This window comes from Arachis ipaensis, chromosome B8 (genome assembly GCF_059453495.1).
Source record: "Arachis ipaensis isolate K30076 ecotype BB chromosome B8, ASM5945349v1, whole genome shotgun sequence".
NCBI lineage: Eukaryota > Viridiplantae > Streptophyta > Magnoliopsida > Fabales > Fabaceae > Arachis > Arachis ipaensis.
Genome location: NC_142443.1, coordinates 37,585,461 through 37,598,262, shown reverse-complemented (window position 1 = coordinate 37,598,262; position 12,802 = coordinate 37,585,461).

Sequence of the window (12,802 nt, the reverse complement as noted above, 5' to 3'; positions counted from 1 at the left end):
AACTTCCTCGAGCACCGCCTCCAGACTCTCGTCTTCAAGTTTGGCATGGCCAAGTCAATCCACCATGCCATGGTCCTCATTCGCCAGCGCCGAACATTAGGTCTTTCTTTATTCTTTTCACTTTTTTTTGAAATTTAGGGTTTTTAAATTCCTAATTTTCTATCAATGGTGTTTGTTTTTGCTCATTATCGAATTAAGAATCTAATTTCCTTGGTTTCTAGACTTTTGATAAAGTATTATTAAATTTTGTGATTATAGAAGATCTTGATGGTTTCAGTGGCTAAGAGAAGGGGGGTTGAATCTTAGCCCCTTTTTCGTTGCTAACACTTGCTGAACTCAGAGGAGACTTTTCTGTTTTAGCTCGTCTCTGGACACGAGACTTTTTGTTTTGTCTCGTCACTTGCCACGAGACTTTTTGTTTTGGCTCGTCACTTGGCACGAGACATTTTAGTTTTTGCTCCTGTGCAGTAGAAAACAGAAATAGAGTAGAAGAGAAGAAAGATTACACCCAGATATATCCTGGTTCAGCTGCTAAGTGCAGTGCAGCCTACATCCAGTCTCCATCACAAACATGATGGAATTTCACTATAATCAACTTGATTACAAACTGTAAAGTGCTAACCCAACTTACAAGGGGATTCCCACAGAATCATGAAACACAACATAGATGAACAAAGGAACTCTAAGACATCTATGGCTTTTTCTTTTAATTTTGCACTCTCTGCCTTTTTTCGCTCTATGGCTTTTTCATACAAACCTCACTGTTTGCCTTTTTTCCATGAGACTCAAGACATGACAAAATTAAATAGAAAAATACAAAACAGAATACATTGAAGGAGAAGAAAATCTGTAAGCTTAGGTAGCTCTGAGAATCCTGTGCCTTGCACTCTCACTGCTTACTTCTAACTCCTTGCTCCAACTAGTGGCTGTTCCCCCTTTTTATAGAAGAGAGAAGCCTCCACACTTGAAGCCAAAAACCCAAGCCAACTTCTTCTTCCTTCAAGAAACAAAACCGGTTCGGCCACATAGAGAGAGAAGAGATAATCATGCAAAACCCAACATGCAATTACCTCTGGACCTTTCTTGATCATCACCCTTCATCAATCCGAGCTCTCCATCCTTGTCTTGCTCTCCAAGATGGATTTCTGGCCCTTGATGCTTCATGATGATAATGACTTCATCTGCTTCAATCTCTACCTCAACCATCACTTCGCCACTCTAGCTACTCCCTGTGGTGGTTAAACAGAATCAAAGACAAGCCATGCTTCAAGAATCTCCTCCATACTGGCCGAATCTTCAACGTCCATTTTTGAGCATGAAAGGCTCAAGATACCTCACCAAATCTAACCAAATATGGTGAATATCTCAGCCACAACTCATTTTTATTTTAGTATGTTTTCTTGCCATCATCAGCTTGATGGTCTTGATGCATGCAACTTCTTCCTTTTCTTAGTTGATGAGCATAGCGTCCATAGGTTCCTGGACAAGGACCGAAGGAAGAAGAAGAAAGAGATGAGAGAGAATGTGAAGTTAAAGTAAAAGCAATTAAATGAAAATGAAACATATTGATAGATTGCTTTTACTTCCCTTGCTTTGAGTAGCGTATAGCATTAATCATAATGATTCCCATCAAATCAAAGTCAAGTTCTCTCTCATGTTTCCAATGCTAACATATTAGGATTTGAAATCCATTCTTAACAAGAGATGGAATCCGTTGGAAAGCATGAAGCCATTTAGCTTTCATTTAAACTTGGTTTCGGACCAAGCTTGGAAACTTTCATCAAAATAATGTTGGGCTTGGTAGCATTAAGATTTAATCTGGCCCAAATGATAACATTTACTTTCCTGATGAATATTGGATTCGGATCATGCATGGAAACATTCATCAAAATTCAAATTGGGCTTGGTAGCAATAAAGCTTAATCTGACCCAATAAAATTTTGATTCCTTCAAACTAATTGGGCTTTTGAGTTCTGGCCCAATTAATTACAACAATTCAGCCACATAATGTAGGGAACATATAGCAAGGTCTGATTGTGTATTTTGATTTGGGCCTGCTGCAGTTTTTATTTTTCGGCCCAAATTAAAACCTGCAACAAAATTATTAATCTAGTAAGTATGAATTAAGATCAAATTAATAATTTTGTAATTAAATATTTTAATAATGTTTGTTTATCATCAAAATTAAATAAGAGTTTTCCAAACTCATCAATCTCCCCCTTGATGACAAACATTATTAAAATTGAAATGGAAAGAAATTTAGATATTGAGTAAAGAATACTCCCTTTGAGTTTGAATTTCTCCCCCTTTCTAAATGTCACATAGCTCCCCCTTGATGCATGCTTATTTTATCAAGGGAAGCACTAACCTGTAACATTTAAATCAAGCTTCAAGTAACAATGTTATTTAGCATATTTTATGATGCTAAATGCTTGATCTATGAGCAGTTTTAATTGATAATCAAAACTCATTTGATATCATAACTGATTTACTGCTCAAACATAAACAAAAATCTATCCAAATATTTTCCAAACATTTCTTGTTAGTATATCAGAGCAAAACAAAATGATAGGAAAAATATTTGAATTACACATGAGCAAAACAAGGCAGTTTACACAATTTAAAGGAACTGCCAAAAATAAGTTTTCAATCTAACAAGTTTGTCAATGATGAGTCAACAGCCAGGCATCAAAGATAAATCAAACATCATTATAAACCAAATGCCAAATGAGTATTAACTAATCATGATAAACCAAATGCTTCATGCAGTTCAAACAGCATTAACCACAGTAAAACAAATGCTATAACAACATTCATTCTTTGAACACATGCATTCTTTGAATCAAGGGTGATCATAAATTTTCAATTTTGAAAATTTCAGCCCCTGTTCTCATCCCCTGTTTTTCCAGCCCCTGTTTTGTTCCAATTTCAATTTTGGAACATAAATCTCCTTCCCCTTTTGTCATCATGGGGGCACCTGCACAAAACATGATCAACATAGCAAAATATTCAAAGTAAAGTAGCAAAAGTATATCACAGTATCCTAGAGATTATCCTAGAGCAGTGAGTATCAAGTCATGCTCCTACAAAAAAAAGATTGAGCCTAATAGAGCCAATATCAAACAGAGTAAAAACAGTCATTCAATCAGAAAAATTAATATCTTCCTCTTCAGCGCCTCCTTCACTTTCATCTTCTAGATCATCCTTAAGAGATGCTAGCATCAGACCGACCCTTTCTTTGCAATTCTTCCAAGCTTTCTCGCTTTCAGAGGCTTGCTTGCGAGTCTCTTTGTGAGATTGAATAATCATATCTGCCATGTTGGAAAATTCACCCAAAATCTCTTTGATGAATTTAACTATTTTGGAAGATTCTGGTCTGCCTTCATAGTCACTATCCGATGCAGCAGATTTTCGCCCTTTGGTTTCCTTAGTTGCTCCTCCTCCTCTGATTGAAGACACCTTGTTTTCTACAGCTTCATTTAACAAATTAACTTTAAAGTACTCAAATATTCTAGTTAAAAACATACCATAAGGCAGGTGATGAGCGGATATTTTATACGCTTTTTGGGGTTAATTTCATATAGTTTTGAGTATGTTCTAGTTAGTTTTTAGTCTATTTTCATTAGTTTTTAGGAAAAATTTATATTTCTGGACTTTACTATGAGTTGTGTGTTTTTCTGTAATTTCAGGTATTTTTCTGGCTGAAATTGAAGGAGCTGAGCAAAAATCTGATTCAGGCTGAAAAAGGACTGCTGATGCTGTTGGATTCTGACCTCCCTGCACTCAAAGTGGATTTTCTGGAGCTACAGAACTCGAAATGGCATGCTTCCAATTGCGTTGGAAAGTAGACATCCAGAGCTTTCCAGAAATATATAATAGTCCATACTTTGCATAAGGATAGACGACGTAAACTGGCGTTCAACGCCAGTTTTCTGTCCAATTCTGGCGTCCAGCGCCAGAAAAGGATCAAAAACTGGAGTTGAACGCCCAAACTGGCATAAAAATTGGCGTTCAACTCCACAAATGGCCTCTGCACGTGACTCACTTAAATCTCAGCCCCAGCACACACCAAGTGGGCCCCAGAAGTGGATCTCTGCATCATCCATCATAGTCCACTCATATTTTGTAACCCTAGGCTACTAGTTTAGTATTTAAACAACTTTTAGAGACTTATTTTGTATCTCATGACATTTTTAGATCTAAACTTTGTATTCTCTGACGGCATGAGTCTCTAAACCCCATTGTTGGGGGGTGAGGAGCTCTGCTGTGTCTCGATGAATTAATGCAAGTATTTCTGTTTTCCATTCAAACACGCTTGTTCCTATCTAAGATGTTCATTCGCGCTTAACTGTGATGAAGGTGATGATCCGTGACATTCATCACCTTCCTCAAACCATGAATGTGTGCCTGACAACCACCTCCGTTCTATATCCGATTGAATGAGTATCTCTTAGATTCCTTAATCAGAATCTCCGTGGTATAAGCTAGAACTGATGGCGGCATTCATGAGAATCCAGAAAGTCTAAACCTTGTCTGTGGTATTCCGAGTAGGATTCAAGGATTGAATGACTGTGACGAGCTTCAAACTCCTGAAGGCTGGGCGTTAGTGACAGATGCAAAAGGATAGTAAATCCTATTCCAACCGGATCGAGAACCAACCAGTGATTAGCCGTGCTGTGACAGAGCGCGTGAGCGTAGTTTTCACTGGAAGGATGGAAGGTAGCCATTGACAACGGTGATCCACCAACACACAGCTTGCCATAGGAGGACGTGCGTGCGTGAATCAGAAGACAGAGGAAAGCAGAGATTCAGAAGACAAAGCATCTCCAAAACTCCAACATATTCTCCATTACTGCATAACAAGTAACCTTTAATCCATGCTCTATTGTTTATTTGCAATTCAACTGATAAACATAATTGACTTCCTGACTAAGATTTACAAGATAACCATAGATTGCTTCAAACCAACAATCTCTGTGGGATTCGACCCTTACTCACGTAAGGTATTACTTGGACGACCCAGTGCACTTGCTGGTCATATGTGCGAAATTGTAAGAGAGTCACAATTCGTGCACCAAGTTTTTGGCGCCGTTGCCGGGGATTGTTCGTGTTTGGACAACTAACGGTTTATTTTGTTGCTTAGATTAGGAAAAATCTTTCTTTTTTGGTTTAGAGTCTTTTATTATTTATCCCTTGTTAAAACACTTTAAATTTATAGCTCAATTAGTTAGAACGTGGTGTTTATGTTCATGGTAATTGGCTATCATATTTTTTAAAATCTTTTTCAAAAATAATTTTTTCTATTAAATCCTGTGCCAAACTTTAAGTTTGGTGTTTTCAAAAATAATCTTTCTTAAAATTTTCAAAAGTTCCATAACTCATTTGGCTAGAGCGTTAATCTGTGTTCTTGGTAATTGGGTTAGAATCTTTTATACTCTTTTCAAAACCTTCTTTTTCATAAATAATATTTTCTCTATTAAATTGTGTGCCAAACTTTAAGTTTGGTGTTTTCTTGTTGAATCCCCCTTGGTTTTCGAAAATTTTGGTGGTTTTCTAAAAATTTTTAAGTTTGGTGTTCTTTCTTCATGTTCTTGTGTTCTTGTGAATCTTCAAAGTGTTCTTGAGTTTTCCTTGTGTCTTGATCTTAAAATTTTTAAGTTTGGTATTCCTTGGTGTTTTCCCTCCAAAATTTTCAAAAACAAGGAGCATTAGATCTAAAAATTTTAAATCTTGTACTATCTTATTGTTTTTCTCTCTCCTCACTAAATTCAAAAATATCTTTTCAAAATATCTCTTCTAACTTCCTAACTTCTTATCTTTTCAAAATTTGTTTCAACTAACTAACTAACTTTTTGTTTGTTTCTTAACTTTTTCAAAACTACCTAACTAACTCTCTCTCTCTCTAATTTTCGAAAATATCTTCCCTCTTTTTCAAAAATTTCTATTTTTTTTAACTAATTATTTTTATTTTTTTTTTACGAAAAAAAAAATTTAATTTCAAAATTCAAATTCTTTTTAGTTATTTTATTTTATTTAAGTGTTTACTTCTTATAAAATAAAATAAATAAAAAGATAAATCAGTCCAAGTTATATCCATACATCCATCATGGACATAAGTGGAAATGAACAGTCCAGGAGGACTCTGGGGTCATATTCTAACCCCTCTACTGCTTCATATGGGAGTAGCATATGCATACCCTCCATTGGAGTTAGTAGCTTTGAGTTGAATCCTCAGCTCATTATCATGGTGCAGCAAAGTTGCCAGTATTCCGGTCTTCCACAGGAAGAACCTACAGAGTTTCTGGCACAATTTTTACAAATTGCTGACACAGTACATGATAAGGAAATAGATCAGGATGTCTATAGACTATTACTATTTCCATTTGCTGTAAAAGATCAAGCTAAGAGGTGGTTAAATAACCAACCTAAGGCCAGCATAAGAACATGGAAACAGCTGACAGAAAAATTCCTGAATCAGTATTTCCCTCCAAAAAGGATGACACAGCTAAGGCTGGACATCCAAGGCTTTAAGCAAGGAGATAATGAATCTCTTTATGATGCCTGGGAGAGATACAGAGAGATGCTACGAAAATGCCCCTCTGAAATGTTTTCAGAGTGGGTTCAGTTAGACATCTTCTACTATGGGCTTGCAGAAGGAGCTCAGATGTCTCTAGATTACTCAGCTGGTGGATCTATCCATATGAGAAAGACAATTGAAGAGGCTCAAGAGCTCATTGATACAGTTGCCAGGAATCAGCATCTGTATCTAAGCAGCAACCCTTCCATGAATGAAGAGGTTAAAACAGTAACTGCCGAATTCAGTACTGTAAAATAAGCTGCTGAATTTAATCAGCAATTGGATTTTCTAACAAAGCAGCTAGCTGAATTCAAGGACAGGCTACAGGAGACAAGGATAGCTAATATACATATGGACGAACAGTTTAAGCAAACAAAGAAGCAGCTATCAAGGCAAATAGCAGAAGAATGCCAAGCAGTTCAATTAAGAAGTGGGAAAACATTAAATACCCCACCTCAAGGCATCAAAAATTCAAGAAATGAGCGACCCACCAAAGATTCACCTGAGGACAGTAAGAGCCCAGGGAAAAATGATTCTGGCACTAAAACGCCAGAAAATGAGTGGAAGGCTGGCACTGAACGCCTAGACCATGCCCAAAACTGGCGTTCAGCGCCAGAAACAAGGCAGGATTGGCGTTCAACGCCAGAAATGGGCAAGAATCTGGCGTTGAACGCCCAAATGGGGCAAAATCCAGCGTTGAACGCCCAAAATGGGCACATTCCTGGCGTTCAGGCGCCAGGAACAGACAGTGAGCTGGCGTTTAACGTCACTCCAGCTTCTGACTCTGGCACTCAATTGCCAGTGAGGGATCAGACACACACAAGTGCTGATAACAACCCCTCTAAAAAGGCTTCTTTAACCACTAAGGTTGAGGAATATAAAGCCAAGATACCTTATCCTCAAAAACTCCGGAAAGAGGAGCAGGATAAGCAATTTGCTCGCTTTGCAGATTATCTAAGGACTCTTGAAATAAAGATTCCATTTGCAGAGGCACTTGAGCAAATACCTTCTTATGCCAAGTTCATGAAAGAGATCTTGAGTCATAAAAAGGAGTGGAGAGAAACAGAAAGAGTTCTCCTCACTGAAGAATGCAGTGCAGTCATTCTGAAAAGCTTTCCTGAAAAGCTTAAAGACCCTGGGAGTTTTCTGATACCATGCATATTAGAAGGTGATTGCACCAAGACAGCTTTATGCGATCTTGGGGCAAGCATCAACCTGATACCTGCATCCACTATCAGGAAGCTTGGCTTAACTGAAGAAGTTAAACCAACCCGGATATATCTCCAACTTGCTGATGGTTCCACTAAATACCCATCAGGCGTGATTGAGGACATGATTGTCAGAGTTGGGCCATTCGCCTTTCCCACTGACTTTGTTGTGCTGGAAATGGAGGAGCACAAGAGTGCTACTCTCATTCTAGGAAGACCCTTCCTAGCAACTGGACGATCCCTCATTGATGTCCAACAGGGGGAAATAACCCTGAGAGTCAATGATGATGAGTTTAAGTTGAACGCTGTCAAAGCCATGCAGCATCCAGACACATCAACAGACTGCATGAAAGTTGATCTCATTGACTCTTTGGTAGAAGAGATCAACATGGCTGAGAGTCTCAAATCAGAGTTGGAAGACATCTTTAAAGATGTTCAGCCTGATTTGGAGGATTCAGAGGACATGAAAGAGCCTCTGAACTTTCTTCTGAAAGAGGAAAAACCTCCTAAACCCGAGCTCAAGCCACTACCACCATCCTTGAAATACGCATTTCTGGGAGAAGGTGACACTTTTCCAGTGATCATAAGCTCTGCTTTAAATTCACAGGAAGAGGAAGCACTTATTCAAGTGCTAAGGACACACAAGACAGCTCTTGGGTGGTCCATAGGTGACCTTAAGGGCATAAGCCCAGCTAGATGCATGCACAAAATCCTATTGGAGGATAATGCCAAACCTGTGGTTCAACCACAGAGGCGGCTAAATCCAGCCATGAAGGAAGTGGTGCAGAAAGAGGTCACCAAATTACTAGAGGCTGGGATTATTTATCCCATTTTTGATAGCCCCTGGGTGAGCCCTGTTCAAGTCGTCCCAAAAAAGGGAGGCATGACAGTGATTCATAATGAAAAAAATGAACTGGTTCCTACAAGAACAGTTACAGGGTGGCGCATGTGTATTGACTACAGAAGGCTCAATACAGCCACCAGAAAGGATCATTTTCCTTTACCATTCATAGACCAGATGCTAGAGAGACTAGCAGGTCATGATTATTACTGCTTTTTGGATGGCTATTCAGGCTATAACTAGATTGCAGTGGATCCCCAGGATCAAGAGAAAACAGCATTCACATGTCCATCTGGAGTGTTTGCTTATAGAAGGATGCCATTTGGGCTATGTAATGCGCCTGCAACCTTCCAGAGATGCATGCTCTCTATTTTCTCTGACATGGTGGAAAAATTTCTGGAAGTCTTCATGGATGACTTCTCAGTATATGGAGACTCATTCAGCTCCTGTCTTGATCACCTGAAACTTGTTCTGAAAAGATGCCAAGAAACCAACCTAGTTTTAAACTGGGAAAAGTGTCACTTCATGGTGACTGAAGGAATTGTTCTTGGGCATAAAATCTCAAACAAGGGAATAGAGGTAGATCAAGCAAAAGTAGAGGTAATTGAAAAATTACCACCACCTGCCAATGTTAAGGCAATCAGAAGCTTTCTGGGGCATGCAGGATTCTATAGGAGGTTTATAAAGGATTTTTCAAAAATCGCAAAACCTCTAAGCAATCTGCTAGCTGCTGACACGCCATTTGTGTTCGACACAGCATGCCTGCAGGCGTTTGAAACGCTAAAAGCTAAGCTGGTCACAGCACCAGTCATTTCTGCACCAGACTGGACATTGCCATTTGAGTTAATGTGTGATGCCAGTAATCATGCCATGGGTGCAGTATTGGGACAGAGGCATGACAAGCTTCTGCATGTCATTTATTATGCCAGTCGCGTTCTAAATGATGCCCAGAAAAATTACACAACCACAGAAAAAGAACTACTTGCAGTGGTTTACGCCATTGACAAGTTCAGATCATACTTAGTAGGATCAAAAGTGATTGTGTATACTGACCATGCTGCTCTTAAATATCTACTCACAAAGCAGGATTCAAAACCCAGGCTCATCAGATGGGTATTGCTTCTGCAAGAGTTTGATATAGAAATAAGAGACAGAAAAGGGACAGAGAACCAAGTGGCTGATCATCTGTCCCGGATAGAGCCAGTGGAAGGGACGTCCCTCCCCTTTCTTGAGATCTCTGAGACGTTCCCTGATGAGCATCTATTTGCCATCCAGGAAGCACCATGGTTTGCCGATATTGCAAACTATAAAGCTGCACGGTTCATACCCAAGGAGTACAATAGAATACAAAAGAAGAAATTAGTCACTGATGCAAAGTACTACTTGTGGGATGAACCCTATCTCTTTAAGAGATGTGCAGACGGAATTATCCGTAGGTGTGTCCCCAGAGAGGAAGCACAGAGAATCCTATGGCATTGCCACGGATCTCAATATGGAGGCCATTTCGGAGGTGAGCGAACAGCCACCAAGGTCCTCCAATGTGGCTTCTATTGGCCCACACTCTATAAATATTCCCGAGAGTTTGTACGTAATTGTGACAGTTGCCAAAGAGCTGGTAATCTGCCTCATGGTTACGCCATGCCTCAACAAGGAATCTTGGAAATTGAGTTGTTTGACGTATGGGGAATTGACTTCATGGGACCTTTTCCACCATCATATTCAAACACTTATATTCTGGTGGCAGTTGACTATGTATCAAAATGGGTTGAGGCTATTGCCACACCCACCAATGATACTAAAACAGTGCTGAAGTTCCTCCAGAAACATATCTTTAGCAGGTTTGGTGTCCCTAGAGTGTTAATCAGTGATGGGGGCACTCACTTCTGCAATAAACAGCTTTACTCTGCCATGGTTCGGTATGGAATTCGCCACAAAGTGGCCACACCATATCATCCACAAACCAATGGGCAAGCTGAAGTCTCTAACAGAGAATTAAAGAGAATCCTGGAACGGACAGTAAATACCCGTAGAAAGGATTGGGCAAGGAGCTTGGATGATGCTCTGTGGTCTTACAGAACAGCATTCAAGACCCCTATAGGGACCTCTCCATACCAACTCGTGTATGGTAAGGCATGCCACTTGCCCGTGGAACTGGAACATAAGGCCTACTGGGCAACCAGATTCCTAAACTTTGATGCCAAATTAGCAGGAGAAAAACGATTGCTCCAGCTAAATGAGCTAGAGGAATTCAGATTCACAGCTTTCGAAAATGCCAAGCTTTATAAAGAAAAATAAAAAAAATGGCATGACAAAAAGCTGTCATCTAGAATCTTTGAACCAGGACAGAAGGTCCTGTTGTTTAACTCTAGACTCAGGCTATTCCCCGGGAAACTGAAATCCCGATGGAGGGGACCATACGTGATTACAAGTGTATCACCATATGGTTATGTGGAGCTTCAAGATATTGATTCTGATAAGAAGTTCATTGTCAATGGACAGAGAATCAAGCATTATCTAGAAGGCAACATTGAGCAAGAATGCTCAAGGCTGAAGCTAGATTAAAAGCTCAGCAAGGTCCAGCTAAGGACATTAAAGAAGCGCTTGTTGGGAGGCAACCCAATTTTTATTTACTTTCATGGTTTTTCATGTTTTATTAGGTTCATGATCATGTGGAGTCACAAAATAAATATTAAAAATTGAAAACGGAATCAAAAACAGCAGAAGAAAAATCACACCCTGGAGGAAGCACCTGTCTGGCGTTCAACGCCAGAACAGAGCATGGTTCTGGCGCTGAACGCCCAAAATGGGCAACATCCTGGCGCTGAACACCCAGAACAAGCATGGTTCTGGCGTTCAACGCCAGAAAGGGCTAGTAAATGGGCGTTGAACGCCCAAAATGGGCACCAACCTGGCGCTGAACGCCCAGAGTTGTGTGCAAGGGCATTTTGCATGCCCAAATTGGTGCAGGGATGTAAATGCCTTGACACCTCAAGATCTGTGGACCTCACAGGATCATTTCAAGATCTGTGGACCCCACAGGATCCCCACCTTCCCTCCTCATAATCCTAGTTTTTTCTTTCCACATCTTCTTCTTCATCTATTCCCTCTTCTTTTGCTCGAGGGCGAGCAACATTCTAAGTTTGGTGTGGTAAAACAATTATGTGAAGGATCTATAGCTCAGTGGTAGAACATGTGGCTGCAAATCAAGAGATACCTCAGGGGATGCACTTCCCTCCACATAATTATTGGAAGCAACTGAGGATAGAAATACCAAAAATCACTAAGAATCAAGCCACAAAGGCAAGGAAGAGACATAAAAGAGCTCAAGAACATCATTGGTGCCTCAAGAAGGAAATGCCATCATCACTAAGGTGGACTCGTTCCTTGTTCTTACTTTCTCTGTTTTTCGTTTTCTCTATGTTAAGTGCTTATCTATGTTTGTGTCTTCATTACATGATCATTAGTAGTAATTAGTGTCTAGTTTGATTTTATCCCCAATTAAGTTATAGTCTATTTTTCTCATCATCAGCAAACATGAATAAAATAGTAGATCTTTTGAATAAGAGGCAATAAAATTTCGAGTTTTTAATAAGAAAAATTCTAATTAGTAACATGTGGTGGCAATGCTCTTGTCTTCTGAATGAATGCTTGAACAGTGCATATGTCTTTTGAATTTGTTGTTTAAGACTGTTAAATATGTTGGCTCTTGAAAGAATGATGAACATGAGACATGTTATTGATAATCTGAAAAATCATAAAAATGATTCTTGAAGCAAGAAAAAGCAGCAAAGAACAAAGCTTGCAGAAAAAAAAAAAGGAGAAAAAGCAAGCAGAAAAAGCCAATGACCCTTAAAACCAAAAGGCAAGGGCAAATGAAAAGGATCCCAAGGCTTTGAGCATCAGTGGATAGGAGGGCCTAAAGGACTAAAATCCTGGTCTAAGCGGCTAAACCAAGCTGTCCCTAACCATGTGCTTGTGGCGTGAAGGTGTCAAGTAAAAACTTGAGACTGAGCGGTTAAAGTCAAGGACCAAAGCAAAAAGAAGAGTGTGCTTAAGAACTCTGGACACCTCTAATTGGGGACTTTAGCAAAGCTAAGTCACAATCTGAAAAGGTTCACCCAGTTATGTGTCTGTGGCATTTATGTATCCGGTAGTAATACTGGAAAACAAAGTGCT